This window comes from Rattus rattus, chromosome X, assembly GCF_011064425.1.
Source record: "Rattus rattus isolate New Zealand chromosome X, Rrattus_CSIRO_v1, whole genome shotgun sequence".
Lineage (NCBI taxonomy): Eukaryota > Metazoa > Chordata > Mammalia > Rodentia > Muridae > Rattus > Rattus rattus.
Window position 1 is genome coordinate 59,392,773 of NC_046172.1, and position 19,194 is coordinate 59,411,966.

At 42.3% G+C, this 19,194-nt stretch overlaps 1 protein-coding gene and 2 pseudogenes across 1 annotated transcript in view; all 3 read left to right on the plus strand.

Annotated features, from left to right (window-relative positions):
• The window catches only part of Snx12 (sorting nexin 12), a 114,469-nt gene that overhangs the window by 75,342 nt on the left and 19,933 nt on the right, over nucleotides 1-19,194 (plus strand).
• On the plus strand, nucleotides 1,792-1,911 carry LOC116889462 (annotated as a pseudogene).
• Nucleotides 5,854-6,712, plus strand: LOC116889385 (annotated as a pseudogene).

Below are 19,194 nucleotides of genomic sequence, written 5' to 3' on the forward strand. Positions count from 1 at the left end.
TGTTCTAACAGTTCATTTGCTTCAGCCCTTGGTAAACATTTTACTGTATTCTGTCTTACGTGGTTTCAAATGAGAAATGTAGTCTCATTCAGACTGGTTCTCTCTGTAAGTGATGTGTTTTCGTCTTCGAGTTACTTCAAGATTTTTTTCTATGTCTTTGTTTTTTGTTTTATGAGGATACATTGTAATGTGGCTTGACATGTATTTCTCTCTGTGTAATGAAGCCCTTAATAAGGAAGACATATTTATTTATTTATTTATTTATTTATTTATTTATTTATTACTTGGAGATAGAGTATTGCTGTGTAGCCTAGCTCTAGCTGGCAGGGAACTCACAGCTATCTACCTGCATGAGCTACTATGCCCAACCTAGATTTATTCATATTTCTTTGAGGTAGGGTCTCTCCTCGAACCTAGGCCTCACAGTTTGTCACCTAGGCTGGAACCCAGCCAGCCCAGCAAGCCCAGCTGGCAATGTTCCTGTCTCTGACTGTCCCAGAGCTGGGAATACAGGCATACATACAATGCCTGGCTATTTATTTGGGGGCCCGGAACCAAATTCCAGGCCTTATGACTCTGTAGCAGACGCTCTTACCAGCTGACCCATCTTTCCAGCCTCCGTTGTTTCTGTTTTCTGACACAGGGTCTCCTGTGACTCAGGCTGATTTCAGACTCACTAGGAAGCCAAGGATGACTTTGAACTCCTGCTCCTGCTGCCTTTACCTCCTGAGTGCTGGGGTGTGTACCACCATCACCAGTAATAGTGTGCTGGGGAGCAAATCCATGGCTTTCTTGCATGCCATTTTACATGTACATTTTATTTTAAAAATTTAACTTAAAACGAGTTACTGTGTGTACGTGATGGTGGTGGAAGGGTGCCGTGAGGGTACGTGCTAGCCAGAGAACAGAAGCAGAGACAAGAGGACTACGTTTTCCAGACGTGGTTGTCAGATGTCACGCTCATTCTCCACCTCATTCCCTTAGACAGACTCACGAAACCTAGAGCTAGGCCAGCGGCCACCAGGCCCCAGTCTATCAGCTGAACCACTAACCTAATAACTAGCTCTCTGACAGTGTCTACTGTATTCTAGATGAAGAAACCAATTGAAACATAAAATCATCAACAGAAAGGATATTTACTGTAGCAATATTATCACCAGCAAAATTGGAAACAAGTTATAAATAATGTTCTATTAACTTGGGCATTTCCTCAGTGATTCAGGCTTAGTTAATCATATTTCTTAATCTATAGCATATTATTATTCACCTTCACTTTCCTGTGGCCACAAACATGTGCTTAAGGTGCTCTGGGAGAACTGTCTTAGTAGATAAGGGATATGTGTTTATATCTTAAACTTCAGCAAATATTAAATATTACCAGATGACTTTTCTAAAAGTTACAGAAGCTCACGTTTCTATCAATAGTGTACAAAAGCGCCTATTTCCGTGACTCTTCATCAGTACTGGATATTGTAATTTTTATTAATTTTGTGAGAAGCATCTCATTAATGTTTTATTTGTATTTCCTTAGAACAGAGTTTTACATTTTTGACAACTTGACTTTCTTCTGTAAATTGCCTTGTTTGGAACTGAGTAATGAACATTGAATTCATGGTAAGGACTGCAAATGAAAATCAAGGCCTTCAGAAAAGACGTTTGTGGGAGGATGGGCCAGGGAAATTCTGGCTGCTGAAGAGGTTAGGGCCATTAAAGGGGGAGGGGGCCACTTCACACTGTGACAATAGACAGAAGCCTCAAGGGTGGAGAGGCTTAACTCGTTTGAAATACTGACTGCAGACGTCCTGGCTCTTCTGGTCTGCTCCTAATCAGGTCAGGCTCAGCACTGACTATATTAATGTCATGGTTGTGTCCCCAGACCTAGGTGTGGTATTATAAATTCTGGTGATAAATCAGGTCTGATTTATCGTATGACCATCCTCTGTGATCGTAGGATGGCTAACATTCTAAGTTATCATTGAGCAACCTCAGGAAATTGACAGTGCAGCTACTGCAGACAATTTGCATAGAATCCGTGCAAATCTGCTGTCTCCACTCAAGAATGTGGAGCCACCGTAGGGAAGTGGGAATGGCAGTTGCAGGTGACTGCACTGGAAAACGACTGCTTTTCTTTTTCTAGGTGGTTCTGATATTACAAGCATGCAGAACAGATTGGTAAAAGGTAAAGCATGCAAAAATGTTAATTTGTCTTTGCTAAAACTTCCCAGGGCTTGTTAATAAGGAAAGGAGAGAGAGAGGGAGGGGGCGCTTTGCCAAGAGTTCTGGAGGGTACACTGTTTACAAAACACACGACACAAACCAGGGCAGGGAGCTCTGTTACCCAGGCCTGAGCTTCTTTTGATGATTAAGAACAATGTGCTGGTGGCTGGCTCCCCTCCTCCACAAGACGTGGGAATTGGAGTTTGGGTGGGGGACCAAAGTCTGGTCCTCTGCAAGAGTAGCCACTGCTCTTTACTGCTGAGCCATTTCTCCAGCCAAGACTAGACCTATTTTTTTAAATTATTATTTTTTCAATCAGAGAAATGTCTGGGGGATTTGTTGGGAAGAAGACAGGGTTTCAGCACGGGAGGGAGGAGGGTGAGAATCATGAGGGTAAAAATGACATGTATGCAGTGACCGCTCATTGTTGACACATATGAAGCTGTCAACACGTGAAATCCATACATGTGCTATGTTAGCTTTGGTGCTGTGTTTGGAGCTAAAGATGGGAGACATTAGCAAATCAGCACAGACTCACTCAGGTAGCTCTTGTAAACAAGGTATCGACTGCTCTCTGTTCTCTGGGAAGGAAGCAAGGGGATTAGATGTCTGTCTAAAAAGGGAGAGGAAGAGTATGAGTGATGAAGTCACTCTAACTCTTCCCCACCAACAAAGACTGTGTGTGGGCTCTGAATACTTGGCACGTAATGTAGTTGCTCAATAAATATTTGAATTTAAACTATTAAGTTACTCATTTGGTCTCTGCAACAACCATATGAGCTAAGGATTTTACCCACATTTAACAGATTAGAATCCTGACACTTACATTAGCTCCCTTCTGAGTTACAGGAATGTGCATACATAGCTTCTCCTCATGGGAGGGGGAGAGGCCAGGTCTTGTGGTGGGAGAGGAGGGAGAGGAGGGAGAGGGAGGGAGGGAGGAGGGAGGAGGGGAGGAGGAGGAGGGAGGGAGAGGAGGCAGTGGGGAAGAAGGCAGCTTATTCTTCATTAACATGCTTCCAGTTGTTCCTGGAACTTGACATTTGCAACCCGGATAATTCTTTGTAGAGGGCTGTGAGTGGACTTGAAGAGTGCCTCAAGATATCGCTAAGATGCCCGCACCATGTTTTGACAGTCAAAAATGTCTCAAACATTGCCAAGGGTTAAAATCTCCCCTGTTTGGGAACTACTGCCTTAGATACTGACAGGACAGGGACAGCATTGCCCAGGAGCCTCCTTACCTGCTCTAATGTTTACCTGTAGAGTTACTAACCATCAGTCTGATGTGAGCACAAATTGACCTTAGCCATCTAAGTCAGCCTTTTTCCTGCCTTATGAATATGAAGAAGCCATGTTCTTGTCACTCCATTAAAAAGTGTTTTTTTCCTAACAAGTATGCTGCTGCACATTGTAGTGCCAGCACTTGGGACATAGAAATAGGAAGATTGCAACTTCAAGGCTAGCCTGGGCTACATAATGAGTTCAACATCATTTTGGATTATATATGGACCCTGTCTGAAACAAATGAATAAACAAACACAAACACTTAAAACATATTTTGTCCTTTCTCACCCCCCAACCCCAATGTCTACCCCAGCCCTTTCTCCTAGCTCATCCACTGTCGTCTTGGTGTGAAGGCAGAGCTTCATGAGGTCTGCAGCTGAAGTTACTTAGTGTGTTGGAATTTTCTGGTAAAGTCCAGCCCCCTTCTGCTTCTAAACTTTACCTTAGGCCCTAAGGATGACTGGCTCTGTCCCCACATCTCTGCTTCCTTGTTATGAGTCTCGTCTGTCTCAGGGAGATGACAATCATTTTTGTGGAATTTAAAACCCAGTGCAGTCGTGTCATTCAGAATGCAAACCTCCTGCCTCACCTCTACCCTAGTCCTTCTCAAGCAAACACAGATCACAACACCCTGAAAGGGAAGCTTCTAGACTGAGAAAAACAACCAACACCCACCTACCCCCCAAAAGCTAGAATGTTCTATTAAACTTGAACATAAGTATGTCCCAATTTCTACAAATATTTTTTATAAAAATTCATACATCGTTAATCTGAACTTCAAACTTAGCCAAGTGCTCTGTATTTTATCAGGCAATCCTGCTAGAGACCTTATCAGAAAACTGCTGCATACTGCCCAGAGAGATTCCTACTTGGTAGGTCTGGATGGGGCCTAAAAGTCTGTTTATGGTGGTTTGGGGACCACACTCTTGAGAGCCACTGGCATAGGATAAACAGAAAGATAAGGGTGTTGCCTCCTTCAAAGCATCAAAATTAAAGAGAAGAAAGTTGCTAAGACTTGAAGCAGCTCCTTGTTTTTTAAGTACTGACTCCCCAACCAGACCCCATCAGGAATCCATGCAAGAAGGTGTGTGAATTTTACAAGACTTTTAGACTATTTTTAGTGCCGAGTTTGAGGCCCTGGCCACACATGTTGGATAAGTGTCTTTCACACAACAACAATCCCCAGCTCAGACAACCATAGTGGGCTAGCTAGTCCAAACTATAGACTTTAAGCATAGATACAAAATGCTCTGAGAGTCACTTTAGGAAGCAACTATTTACCAAAAGCCTAATGTTGCTCATTGTTTACTTAAGAAGATTAAGTCAGGGGTTGGGGATTTAGCTCAGTGGTAGAGCACTTGCCTAGCAAGCGCAAGGCCCTGGGTTCGGTCCCCAGCTCTGAAAAAAAAGAAAAAAAAAAAAAAGAAGATTAAGTCAGAAGAATGCCTCAGTTTATAATCTGAAGGGTTCTTAAGAGCTATGAGAGTTTCTTTCTGTTCCTTCTATTCCCTCCCTCTCTCATTTCCCTCTATCTGTCTTTCCTTGAGCACTTTTGCTAATTATAAAAGGAAAACATAACACATATACAGCAGACGACTTCCAGGTCTGGGTTCAGTCAGAGAAGATGCACCTAACCCTCAGGAAGTTTAGTGTCTGGTGGGGTGGGGGTGGGGGGAACATCCTTGTGGAGACGGGGTGGGGGTTACAGGGAGGAGGGATGGGATGTGGAACTGTGAGGGTTGGGGTGGACCCAGAGGGGAATAAAATCTGGAGTGTAAAAAATAAATTAATTAATTAAAAATAAATAAAAAATAAAACATACCCATTAGATTTCAAACAGACATTATAGCAAGTTACACGTTGAAAGAGAGCTCCTCTGTAATGTGGGCCCTGAGAACAGCTCTCTGGACTGCTGCATATTTATATGAAGTCTCTTTACATAATCCCAGTATGTATAGTTTTATTTATTTTATTAAATAAAAATTTGAGCATACTGAACATACTGTTCTGATTTTTTCAAAAAATTACTACAGAATTTGGACATCTTCCAGTACCAGTACATATGGATCTAATTTTTAAAAAGTTTCTTTTTTAAATTTTTATGTGTATGTGTGAGTGCCTGAATTATGAATCTGTACCATGTGTGTGTCTGGTGCTCATAGAGACAGGGGAGGGGATCAGACCCCCAGGAACTGGAATTAACATGCAATTCTAAACTTTTATCTATGTGGGTACAGGGAATCAAACTGGTTCGGGGCAAGATCAGCCATTGCTCTTAACTGCTGAGTCACGTCTCCAAACTAGACCTAATTTTTAAATTCAAATATTAAAAAAAATCAAGGGGCTTCTTCTTCAGGAAAACACCAAATGGCAGATGACACTGGACCTGGAGGCCCAGGATTAGGAGGCCGCAGTGGCTTCCGTGGAGGATTCGGCAGCTGTCTGAGGCACCACGGTCACGGTCCTGGGCCAGGCCTTGGCCATGGTGGAGGCCACCCGCTCGTGGAGGTAAACAAGGAGTGAATCCCCGTCACCAAGCTGGGCCGCCTGGTTAAGGACATGAAGATCAAGTCCTTGGAGGAGATCTACCTGTTCTCCCTGCCCATTAAGGAGTCTGAGATTACTGACTTTCTCCTGGGAACATCTCTAAAAGATGAGGTTCTGAAAATCATGCCAGTGCAGAAGCAGGCTCGGGCTGGCCAGCGGACCAGGTTTTCGTCACTACTGGGGACTACAACAGTCATGTTGGTCTCAGTGTTAAGTGCCCAAGGAGGTAGCCACTGCCATGGGAGGGGCCACCATCCTGGCCAAGCTTTCGATTGTCCCGTGCGGAGAGGCTACTGGGGGGACGAGATTGGCAAGCCCCACACTGTGCCATGCAAGGTGACAGGCTGCTGTGGCTCCGTGCTGGTGCGTCTCATTCCTGCCCCCAGAGGCACTGGCATTGTCTCTGCTCCTGTGTCCAAGAAGCTACTGATGATGATGGCCGATATAGATGACTGCTACACTTCAGCCTGGGGCTACACTGCCACCTGGAGCAACTTTGTCCAGGCCACCTTTGATGCCATCTCCAAGACCTACAGCTACCTGACCCCTGACCTCTGGAAAGAGACTGTGTTCACCAAGTCTCCTTATCAGGAATTCACTGACCATATTGCAAAAACCCACACCGGAGTCTCTGTTTAGAGGACCCAGGCTCCAGCTGTGGCTACCACATAAGGATTTTTATACAAGATAAATAAATGAATTAAATCTGATTTTAAAAAAAATCAGGGGGTTGGGGATTTGGCTCAGTGGTAGAGCGCTTGCCTAGCAAGCGCAAGGCCCTGGATTCGGTCCCCAGCTCCAAATAAATAAATAAATAAATAAATAAATAAATAAATAAATAAATAAATAAATAAAATAAAAAATAAAAAATAAAAAATCAAGGGCTGGGGAGATGGTGCTAGCTGGTTAGAGAACTGGCTGTTCTTCCAGGGGACTTGGGTTGAATTCCCAGCACCCACATGGCAGCTCACAACTGTCTGTAACTCCAGTTCCAGGGGATCCAACATCCTCATCCAGACACCGATGCAGGCAAAACACTAATGCACATAAAATAAAAATAAATAAATCATTAAAAAACCAAAACAGTGTCCCCTGCCCTAGCCTTCTGACTGCACTTGCCCTACATTTTACCAACTGGCCAATATGTTTTCCTCTTTCTTCTCTTAACCTCTACCTCTATTTTTTTTTCTACCTCTATTTTTGAGACAGCGTTTCTCTGTGTAGCCTTAGCTGCCCTAGAACTTGCCATGTAGATCAGGCTGGCCTGGAACTCACAGAGATCCACCTGCCTCTATTCCCCAAGTGCTGGGATCAAAAGTGCGCACCACCACCCTGGCCTTTCTTTTTCATTAAATACACTGCAGGGGAAAGAACCCAGTGTCCTCTGTATGCTAGGTAAGCTCTACAGCACGGAGCCGCACTCCTAATCCTTTCTGGCTTTTCTCTCTTGCCTCTTGTTTACTAAAGAAACCAGGAAGCTTGACCTTTACAGTTTCCAAGTCTGGATATTGTTCACTCTGTCTCTATTAGCTAGATTACCATATTCTCTGTACTGCATTTTCTTTAAATATTTTTTTAATTTATTATTGTGTGTACGTGATGGATGTGTGTGAGCACACATGCCATGTGGCACTTGCGAAGATCAGGGGACAACTTTGTGGAACTGGTTCTTTACATGGCTCCTTGGGATCGAGCTCAGGTCACCACACTTACATGGCAGACGCTTTTACCTGCTGAGCTATTTCAGCAGCTTATATACTATATTTTTGTTGTTATTGTTTTAAGATAGGATCTCATGTAGTCCAGGTTGGCTGCCAACTCTCTACATAGCTGAGGATAACCTTGAACTGATGATCCTGCCTCGATGTCCCCAGTACATGCCTGATTTTTTTATATTACTAGTTGATTTGATCAGGTTCAGGTAAGGGGATTTTTAATAAGACTAGTTCATAGATGATATTTGTATTCTCTTAGCAGAAAGCACATGATATTTATCGTATTAGTAGCCATTTGCTGCTTAAGGCCTAGATCCATTTATTCATTAAGGGCTATAGAATGGTGACATTTGAGTTCTATTAGTCTTCGTCTATTTTCTAGGATAAAGAAAAACATCTCCTCTCCTATTATTTGGTCGGCCAATGGTATAGTTTGTTAAGGGAAGGCAATGTAAATGTTTGCTTTTTCTCATTAATTTTTTTCAGAGCAGTTATTTGTTTTATTCCTATTCAAAAAATGTCGGGGCTGGGGATTTAGCTCAGCGGAAAAGCGCTTACCTAGGAACCGAAAGGCCCTGGGTTCGGTCCCCAGCTCCGAAAAAAAGAACCAAAAAAAAAAAAATGTCAGCAGCAGCAGCAGCAGCAGCAGCAGCAGCAGCAACAACAACAACAACAAAAGTCTCCACGAACTCAGAAATTGAACTAAATTGATATATTTCCTGGCATAGACCTGAAATTACTTCTCTAAAAAGGCCTGGTTTCTTTCTTTTCTTTTTTTTTTTTTTTTTTGTAGGAAATGGTATCTCAAGGCCACTGTGTCTGGCTGCTAGCAGCAATACTCACAGGTACTGAGTCCATCAGCATTTCAAACCTTTTAAGGCAAAACTCGACAGGAGATGTTGATATGTTGTTTTTGCAAAGTCTGGTCTTGGGGGGGGGTTTCCTTGGCTGTCTCACCTCCGAATCTCCTTCCTTTCATCCTTGAGAACCCACAAGTACAGGAGATAATAGGCTTAAATTATCATATTATTATGCAGTAGCTTTATATGCCATGCCGTAGTCAACTGTCTCTGAACAGAATATTAACACTTCCACTGCTAACGGGATGGCAAAACCAGAGAACCTGTTTGCGCCCTCTCCACACCAGTATTCCATGGACGGTTATTGTAACCAGCACTTTCATACTGACAGCCGTCATTGAATCGCACTTCTACATGGACTAGGTGTATTTCTTCAGTCAGTTCATCTACTGCTATCAAACAGTCCCTTTGTGGATGTTTCTCCAGCTCTTTTTAGTTTTCTAGAGTTTGTTCTGGAGCTGCTTGTTTAGGAAGGGTGCCATAAGAACAGTATTTCCCGAGTGAATGTAGGTTGACAAGCTTGGAGACTCAGGATGTCATTTAGAAATCACCAGAGACAGAGAGTCATAAACAGCAGACATGTATTACACAGACCTGGAAGCTAGAGGCCCAAGGTCAGGTGTTGGCAGGTTTGATTTCTCTGAGGTATCTGTCCTTGGTTAGCAAGCCTGCCTTGGTCGTTCGTGATACAGCCTTGCCCTGCTATTTTTTGGCTATTTAGTGTTAGAGACTGGACATTGTTGTGTACCTTAGGCTAGCCTCGGAATTTCAACTGTATGCTGTCTTTGGTGTCTTTATGTGAACAAATCACCTCTTTCAAAAATTGTTTTGACAATATTAGGAATGTAGCCTTTGGCTGAGCAAATGCCAGTCAAGTGCGGCAAGACTGAGCTCTCCACTCGCTGCCCTCCTCCTCTTAGGGACTGCAATCAGAGAGAACAGCCTCCTCTTCACTTAATCACCAATATAAAGGCCTTGCCTTCAGATATTCACTGGTTCTGAAGTACCAGGGCCTAGGTTTTCAACATGTGAATTTTTTTTTTTTTTTTTTTTTTTGGTTTGGAGAGGATCCCATTCAGCTCATAACACTTTGGATACGAATAAAAATGGTTACTGTTTTAAAACCTCTGTGTCAGTCATTTATTTTTTTATTCTTTGATAATTTCAAGCATGTATGTAATGTATTGGGGTTGTTTTCATTCCCCATTTACCCCTCTTATCCTCTTCCCACTGATCCCTTCCTTCTAACCATTAAGTTCCCTTCTCCTTTCCTGGCTTTTGTTTTGCTACATTTCATTTAGTGTTTGTGACCCACTGAGGTTAATTGGGGTTGCTCGCGTGAGCATAGATGTACTTGTTTACTGTATTATGACCAGTGGTTACATCACAGAAACAACCATTAACTGCCAGTAGATCCCGAGGATCCAAGTCAGAAATGTAACTGCTTGGGTTATGATGTTTTTCCTAGATATCACGAAAACGCTGTTTTCTTCTTCTTTTTCAGTATAAAATATTGTCAATACATCTGATAACTGGCTGTTTTTCTTTCATTTATCGCCTTACTTAGTAGGAAATCTCCCACTAAAAAGTTAATGCTTTAGGCAGAGGCAGGGGGATCTCTACGAGTTCTAGGCCAGCCAGGACTATGCAGAGAAACCTTGTCTCAAAAATCAGGGCTGGAGAGATGGCTCAGTGGTTAAGAGCACTGACTGCTCTTCCAGAGGTCCTGAGTTCAAATCCCAGCAACCACATGGTGGCTCACAACCATCTGTAATGAGATCTGATGCCCTCTTCTGGTGTGTCTGAAGACAGCTACAGTGTACTCACATAATATTAATAAATCTCTTTAAAAAACCAAAAAATATGATAAAATAAAACTGTAATGGAATACTTTTGCTAGGATATATCTCAGTATTGGTCACTTCTCTACAGCTGCTTTTAAAATATGCTGTTTTAAGTCTTTGTTCCAAGTTATTTCAGGAAAGCTTCCCCCTCCTTTTTTTTCTTGGCTATTTTATGTATTTACGTTTCAAATGTTATCTCTTTTCCTGGTTCTCCCCCATCTCATCCCCCCTCCCCCTACTCTATGACCGTGCTCCCACTCCCACCCACCCATTCCTACCTCCTGCCCTGCATCAGGAAAGTTTTCTTGTAGTCTTTTTAACCTTTTAATTTTATTTTTTTGAGTCATGATTATTTTATTGCCCAGGTTGTCCTGGAACTCATCAATATAGTAAGACTGCACTCAAACGTGTTGAGCCTCCTGTCTCAGCCTCCCAAGTGCTGGCATTGCAAGCACGAGCTACCATACCCTCTGTTTTCATTTTTATGGGAGTGCATTCACTGGGTTTCCCACAGATAATTTTAACTGTCTCATGTACTCTGATCGTATTTACCTGCTTTTGCTTCCTGCTCTTAGTCTCCCCTGCTCTTTACCCCTTTCCATTGGTTTTCTCCTCCAGTCTCCATTCTGCTGTGGAACTCATAGTAAGGACCACGCATGCACGCACGCGCACACACACACACACACAGCACAGAGAGAGAGAATATATAAACGTGCATATATATTCTCCATAAAGGGTTGTAGGATTCACAAACAAAACATGGTATTTGGCATTCTATACTTGGCTTATTTTGCTTTATTTTCTTGTTTTTATTTTCTTCTCTCTGTAATTTTCTTTTTCCTCTTAATTTTTTCGGGGATGGGGAGGGGTGTAGGATTTGAGACACACTCTCTGTTTCTCAAGTGCTGAGATGTTCTTTGTCTTGATTCCCCATGTCCTTTTTATCACTTCATCCTTCTCCTTTTGGCTCTCTGCAGGTTCCCTGTTCTTATCTTCTGTTTTACATCTTGAGTTCATTTGCTCTTTTCTGCCTTAGAATTCATTTCTAGTCTGTCTTATTTCCAGTTCCTTCCTGGAGCCCATTACCCCGTGCTTTAGTCTTTCAGATCCTGACTTCTTCGGCATCTTCTCTCCTTTTCTTTGTCTATTTGGACTTGCTTTTCGATGGCAGGCTAGACTGTTCATGTCTCATAAGCATGTGCTTCCTTCCTCTTTGCTGTCAATTGTCATCGTGAATCGTCCTCACTAGCTTCTTTTCTTCCAGTGAAAGCTATTGCTCATTTCCACGTGATTTTATAAATTCGTGCTTATGTATTTTGATCTTTTGGGACACGGGGTCTTCTTATGCAGCCCAGGCTTCTTGCCTCGGTCTGCGGACTGCCAGAATTAGAGGCTCCTGCATAAAAAAAAAGAAAAAAAAGGTTAGAAGGGTGGAGGCTAGGATCCCAATAGATTTTTCATTTTCGTGGCTTCTAGCTCCCTCTTCTGTTGCTTTTGCGTAGTTCCCTAAAAATGTGACTTCCTTTCCGAGACTTGGCTCTAGCTCTCCTGTCCCATGGCCCTTTTTGCTGTTTACTGGATTGCTGAACGGGATTCTGTTTCTGGCAGTGTCTTCTGCTCCTGGCTGAGTAGTGTGGAGAGCTTGTGCGGCCACACTGCTGCAGACATGGAGCTTTGGGGAAACTCTATAGGTCTCACCTGCTTCTGGAATATGCAAAGTCCCCTCCATTTCAACCACTTTGCTTTGTCGCATTGCTGCCTTTCACACATGGCTAATATCACATCTGCTTCCCAGCTGTTGGTAGTCTGTACCCTTCCACATATTTGGATTTAATAATCTTATCTAGCTTTGCAACACTTATTGTCCATGGATTTGGGGGTTTTCTATAGCACATTTTCTGTTTTGAATGTTGCATATTTCAGATAGGGTTTCTTCATGGAGCCCAGGCTAGCGTAAATTCCTGATGCTTCTGTCTCTATCTCTGGAGTGCTGTTTTCTGTTTTTATCAAGCTATTCAGGAGTGAGAATGTTTTAAAAATTATGTCACCTCCACAAACATGACAAGAACCTTCCTATCAATGAATCTTTAATTGAAATATAATATTTATAAGTTTTACACATTGAAAAATAACCATTTAAAGCCACGTGTAGTAGCTTATGCTTATAATCCCAGCAGTTGTGAGGTAGAGGCAGGAGGATCTGAAGTTTGTTATCCTCAGTTACAGTGAGTTTAGCTATCCTAAGCTACACGACATCCTATCTCAAAACCAACCAAACAAAAAAAAGAAACAAAACGCCCCCAATAAAACACAACTAAAACAAAACAAAACAAAAAATGAAACAAAACCCAAACCAAAAACCCTGCACATTCTAGCACAAAACTGTAATCTCAACACTTAGTAGTTGGAAACTGGAGGATCAAAAGTTAAAGGTCATCCTCAGCTACATAGCAAGTTCTAGGCCAATCTGGGCTGTCTTAAAAAAAAAAAAAAGAGGTAGAATTGGACCCGGTGGAACTTTAACTCCAGTACTCAGGAGGCAGAAGCACGTGAATCTTTTTGAGTTTAAAGCTATTCTCTTCTAGTATCAAGTTCCAGCTTCCCGCTCCCCCGAAAAAAGTAGGAGCTGGAAACCAGGCTCATTTCTGGAGGGAGGGCTATGTAACCGCTTCTGTGTAACTCAGTTCTAGGGAACCTGAGCCCTCTTCTGGTCATTGTGAGTACTGCATGTATGTAGCACGCCCTCATACACACAGGCAAAATATCACTGAAAAAGAAGAAATTTGACTTTTTATTTTAGGCATTTCTGTATAGTTTTTATTTTTTAATGTTTTAGGGATTATTCTTGCAACAGATCTCCATCTTTCTCTCACATTCATCTCATCTTCATTTTTTATTTGAGAATTTCATACATGTATACAATATGTTTTGATCAAATCCACCCTCCAGTTCTCCCAGCTCCTCTCCACCAGGTCCTGAGTCCATAGACTGTTCATATAATCTGAGACGATATCCTTGAAAAAAACCTTGATTCTTTCTACCCAGCAGCCATCAACTGCCATTAGCTCCCAGCTAGGGGTGGGGCCTTATAAATCCCTCATGCTGGAATTTTAATTGGCTTGATCTTATGCATGCTGTCACAGCCACTGTGAGTACATGTATGCATTCAGCCTGTTATGTCCAGAAAACACTATTTCACAGCAGCTCTCTAACTCTTACAGTCTTTCTGCCCTGCTTCTGTTTTCTATGTTTGTTTGTTTTTCAAGACAAGGTTTCTTGTAACAGTACTGGTTGTCCCTGAATTGGCTCTGTAGACCAGGCTAGCCTTGAACTCACTGAGACCCACCGGCCTCTTCCTCCTGAGTGCTAGAAATAAAGGCATATGCAGCCACCACCCTGCCCCAGCTTCTGCTTCGGTCCCTGAACTTTGGTGGTGGTGGTGTAGGTGTTGATGTCACTGTCTCCCTTTAGGGCTGAGCACATTGCAGCCTCTAATTCTCTACAGTTTGACCAGTTGTGAGCACCAGCTACTGCGAAAACTAAGCTGGAGCACAGGAAAGGGAGATATTGTTTGTTTGCTTTTTTTTTCTTTCTGAGAAGGTTTCTCTGTGTAGCCATGGTTGTTTTGGAACTCAGTCTGTAGACCAGGCTGGCGTCGAACTCTGAGACATCCACATGTCTCTGCCTCTCAGGTGCTGGGATTAAAAGCTTCTTTCTGCTTATTTGCTTCTTTTTAACCAAAGCTTTGGATTACCTTTTTGTAGATGAATCACACACACACACACACACACACACACACACACACACACACACACACACGCATGCACACGCACACATGCGCGTGCGCGCGCACACACACACACACACACACACGCACGCACACGCGCACACACACACACACACACACACATTCTTTTTGGCAGCTGTAGGCACTCAGTCTTAAGCCTTGTACATGCTTTTAGTTTTCTACTCAGCATATCCATTGGTTGAAATGCATTTCATTCCTTTTACTTCATCCGTTTTTGAGAGGGGGTTTCACTGGACTGTGGCATGGCCCGAAACTCACTGTATAGCCAAGGCAGTCGTCCTCCTTCAGCCTCCCGACTACTGTGCTTGTAAGCCTGAACCGCCATTCCTGACTCCAATTTATTTAATTCTTTCTGGTTGCTTTCCAAGCCTGCCTCACAGCTGTCACCATGAAATTTTGTTTTTCTCACTGGAAATGTGAGTTCAGTCTGCATTTTTTAATTCCCTGGATATTTTTCTTTCTGGTATTTACCCTAGTTTTGTAAGAGTATATCTTTAATGGACTCAGAAGGAAGCTCAGGGACCATTTTACTAAAGTTCGAAAGCAAAACAACAGATCAGGCAACCTGTAAATCTTGGCAGCTTCCAGGTAGAGGGAGTTTTTAAAAGGAGAGTGTTTTATCTTTTGAGTTTGGGTCCAGAAAATCCAGCATGTTAGAGCCTTCTTAGGTTTTTGGCCAGTACCTAGAAGAGAAAGAAAGAATGAGAATGAAAAGTTGTGCTTCTTTTTAATTAGAACTCAGAAGGCAGTGTGGGTTAGCAATGTTATATGACAGAAGCTCTGTAAGCAACTGCATCAAGGGAGGGGCTTCCAGGAAATATCATTAAGGAAGGTAATTCTTCCCATTTTCATAGCTTGTCTTCAGGTAAATGAGCTTTCCTGTTGGCCAGGTGATTGACAGGTGATTGATTAACCTTTAAGGGAGGAGGCAATGGTATATATGTTTTAATCTTTGGAGCAGGACAACTATGATTTCATTTTTTTTTTAAATAGGAGGAAGTAGCTTTTTCCTTGATGGGCCTCAGAAAAGCTCCAATATCTTCATCTTTTTGTATGGTATTTTAAATCCTAAGCAGGGACAACTGTGAGTCTTTCCTTTCTATTGTTACCAGGGAAATGGGAGGTGGGGTCTGAAGCATCATGAGTGAGTATCTTCGGTGGTTTCTAAGTCTGCTAATCTGCTAATTCCTAAAATATTCTTCCCCACCAAGAGTTGAGACCCTACAATCACTTAAGGGATGGGCTGAAATTGGTAGAAAGAAGGGATTAGGAGCTGTGGTTTGCAACTTTTCTAATGCTACTACCCTTTAATGTTGTGGTGACCCTCCAATCTTAAAACTTTTTCTTGCTACTTTATAACTGTGATTTTGCTAGTGTTATGAGTCATAATGTAAATATCTGTGTTTTCTGGTGGCCTTAGGTGAACCCCATGAAAAGGCTATTTGACCCTTATGAAAGAGTCTTACTCAAAGAGGTTGCCACCCACAGATTGAGAACCACTTAGGGTCTTCACCATTGCTAACTTTTAGGCCTTAGAGGGTGACCAAGGAATTACATTGCATCAGGACCATCAGACCAAGAGGTAAAATTAAGACAGCAGTTCAGTCCACATGGTCCAAAGATTAATAGCACAACCACCCTGGTAATTATCTATTTATCTATCTATCTATCTATCTATCTATCTATCTATCTATCTATCCCATTTCTACCATGAAAATATAGATATCCAGCTTCAAATTTCTTCAAGGGATAAGTACACTGGAGTTTTGGTCACACGCAGCTTCTGGGCAGCTGTGTAAAAGGAAAAGAAAGATAACAAGAGGCTAGACCACAAACTAGAGTCCCCAAACACTTCTGGCATTTCTGGCCTGCGGCCAGTACAGAACTAAAGATGTTTTTGGCTTCTGGCCAAGAACAAGAATGGTATTGCTTGTTTCCGAGATCCCTGATGTAAAACTGCCTGCTTTCCCAAGCATAGTTTTTTTTTTTTTTTCTCTCTCTCGGGCATGTATGACCATCATATCAGAGCTAACTTGGGACCTACAGTCATGGCAATGAAATAAACAGAACTAACACTGTGATCGCTGTGTCTGTAAAGGTAAAGGTAATGATGCTATTAACACTTCCATCTTGCCTCTTAACCAGGAGGAGTGCAGAATATTAAAGGTGGCCCCTCCCGGCAGTCAGGAGAGCTGGTCCCAGCGTCATGAGAGTGGATGAGCAGGCCCTGCCTCTCACTGGCTGCAGCTGGTGAAAAGTGGGCCCTGACCTCGCCTGGGCAGCCCTGATCTAGAGTTTTGAGCTGGCCCACCCCAACATCTACACTATCTATGAACTGCTGGAGCATGTGAAAAGGACAGTCCTGCAAATTCACAGGCACAGGCTCTCCATGACACAGGACAGCAACAGGATATCCGAGAGGAGTCCTGGTGAGGATCCTGTATTACTGGTTTAACAGAAGCCAGAGGCCTCAAAGCAGACCAATGACTCATTGCAGTGAATATTTGCAAGTAAAGATGGGTGGACAAAAGGGACTGTGGGACACACTGTGGCACACTGCAGCTTCCACTACGAGATGTTTTTTATGCTTTGTTTTTTTATGTTTTTTTTTTTTTTATTTTCTTTTAGGGGAGAGTTTGTAAGGGCAGAAGGTTGATAGAAAGGGTTAGGGAGATGAGTGGGATTGAGGTGCACAATAAAAAAACTCCCAAAGAATGAATAAACATTTAAAATAAAAAAGAAAATTAAAGGTAGAATGCCATAATGTAACTTTCTTGGGGTCATCACTCATGATGAGGTGAGACTTTTTACTGATGTAGCTGTTTTGTTTTATTAATGTATTTATTTATTCACTTTACATCCTGCTCACAGCCCCCCGCCTTCCTCTCCTCCCCAGTCCTGCCCTCATAAGTTCCTTCCCTCATTACTCCCTCCCCTTCTCCTCAGAGAAGGGGAAGCCTCCCTTGGGTACCAGTCCACCCTGGGATATAATTTGCAGCAGGACTAAACTCTAAGCACATCCTCTCCCACTGAGGCCCAACCAGGCAGTGGAGCTAGGAGAAGGGGATCCAAAGGCAGGCGACAGAGTCAGAGACAAACCCTGCTCCAATTGTTAGGGGACCCACGTGAAGACTAAGCTGCGCATCTGCTACAAATGTAAAGGGTGTTTAGGTCTAGCCCACGCATGCTCTTTGGTTGGTGGTTCAGATTCCAAGTCCACATGGGCCCAGAGTAGTTGACTGTGTAGGTCCTCTTATGCTGTCCTGACCCCTCTTGGCTGGCTCAATCCTTCCCCACACTCTTCCAGATGTAGCTGTTTCTGAGTCACCTCTACTCCTGTAAGTAACCCACCACCCATTCTCCTTTAAGTAAACCCAATAATCAACTGGTTCACAAAATTCAATGAAACTGTTACTCTGGTCTGTCATTGGTGACCTGTATGGGGTGAACAGACTTTTGTTCATATTTACGTAGGAAAAGCAATGCAACTGTTCAGAATCATTTTTTCTCACAATTTAAAATGTCTAACATCTAGTTTTGCTAATGAGAATTCTTATTTTTGTTTCTTACCTTTTTTGTTGTTGTTGTTGTTGTTGAACTAAGGTTGAACCCAGGGCCTTGGACACACACCAGGTAGGATTTCTACTGCTAAGCCATATGGCTAACTCTTCATTTTTGTTTCTTTAGGGTGACCAACTTTTTTCTTTCTGAAAGTAGTTACAATTTTCATTTCCTGATTTGTAAAACATTTTTGTTTTAAATGACTCTTCAAATTTATGTATGTATGTATGTATGTATGTATGTATGTATGTATGTATGTCTGCCTGTCTGTCTGTATGAGTGCCTATGGAGGCCAGAAGAGAATGTCAAGTTGGAGCTGGAGTTACAGACATTTGTGAGTTGCCTGAAAGATGCTGAGATCCAAACTCTGGTCCTTACAAATTAGCAGCAAGCATTCTTAACTATAAGGCATCTCTCTGGCCCTTAAAACTTTTTTTAAAAAGAAGATTGAATTGTAAGTTAGTATATAACATAAAGGTTCCAACATTGCATCTTTATACATATACATTTGTAAGTATCTTTTATTCAGATTTATCCCCTTCCAAATGCTAGTCCCCATCTCTCCTATCCAGTCTGGCTTTCTTTGCCCTCTGTCTCATCTGTACCTTAGATATCTTCCTCCCCTCCCATGATTCCCTTTCTAATTTCAGGACCCAGACACAGACACACACACACACACACACACACACACACACACACACAGAGTCCAAGTTCTGCATATGAAAGAACACAAGCGGGGTTGGGGATTTGGCTCAGTGGTAGAACGCTTGCCTAGCAAGCGCAAGGCCCTGGGTTCGGTCCCCAGCTCCGGAAAAAAAAAAAAAAAAGAAAAAAAAAAAAAAAAAAAAAAACCACATCCACACAAGCAGTGTTTGTCTTTTTGTGTTTGACTTCTTTTGTTTAACATGGCAATCTCTAGTCCCATTATTTACTTGCCATAATTTCATTTTTCTTTACAGCTAAATAAAATTCTCCATGTATATGTCCTACACTTTCTTCATTCATCTATGGATAGATATTCAAGCTGCTTCCATTTCCTGTCTATTACAGAGAAGCAATGAACATGGATGTGTAAGTAATTTGTGGCAAGGTGATATTCTAGGGCTGGAGAGATGGCTCAGTGGTTAAGAGCACTGACTGCTCTTCCAGAGGTCCTGAGTTCAATTCCCAGCAACCACATGGTGGCTCACAACCATCTGTAAAGAGATCTGATGCCCTCTTCTGGTGTGTCTGAAGACAGCTACAGTGTACTTATATATAATAAATGAATAAATCTTTAAAAAATATATTCTATAACATATTCATATGGGTTATTTCTCTCCCTTATAGCTTAGTAGGCTCTAATACTAACCTCCTTC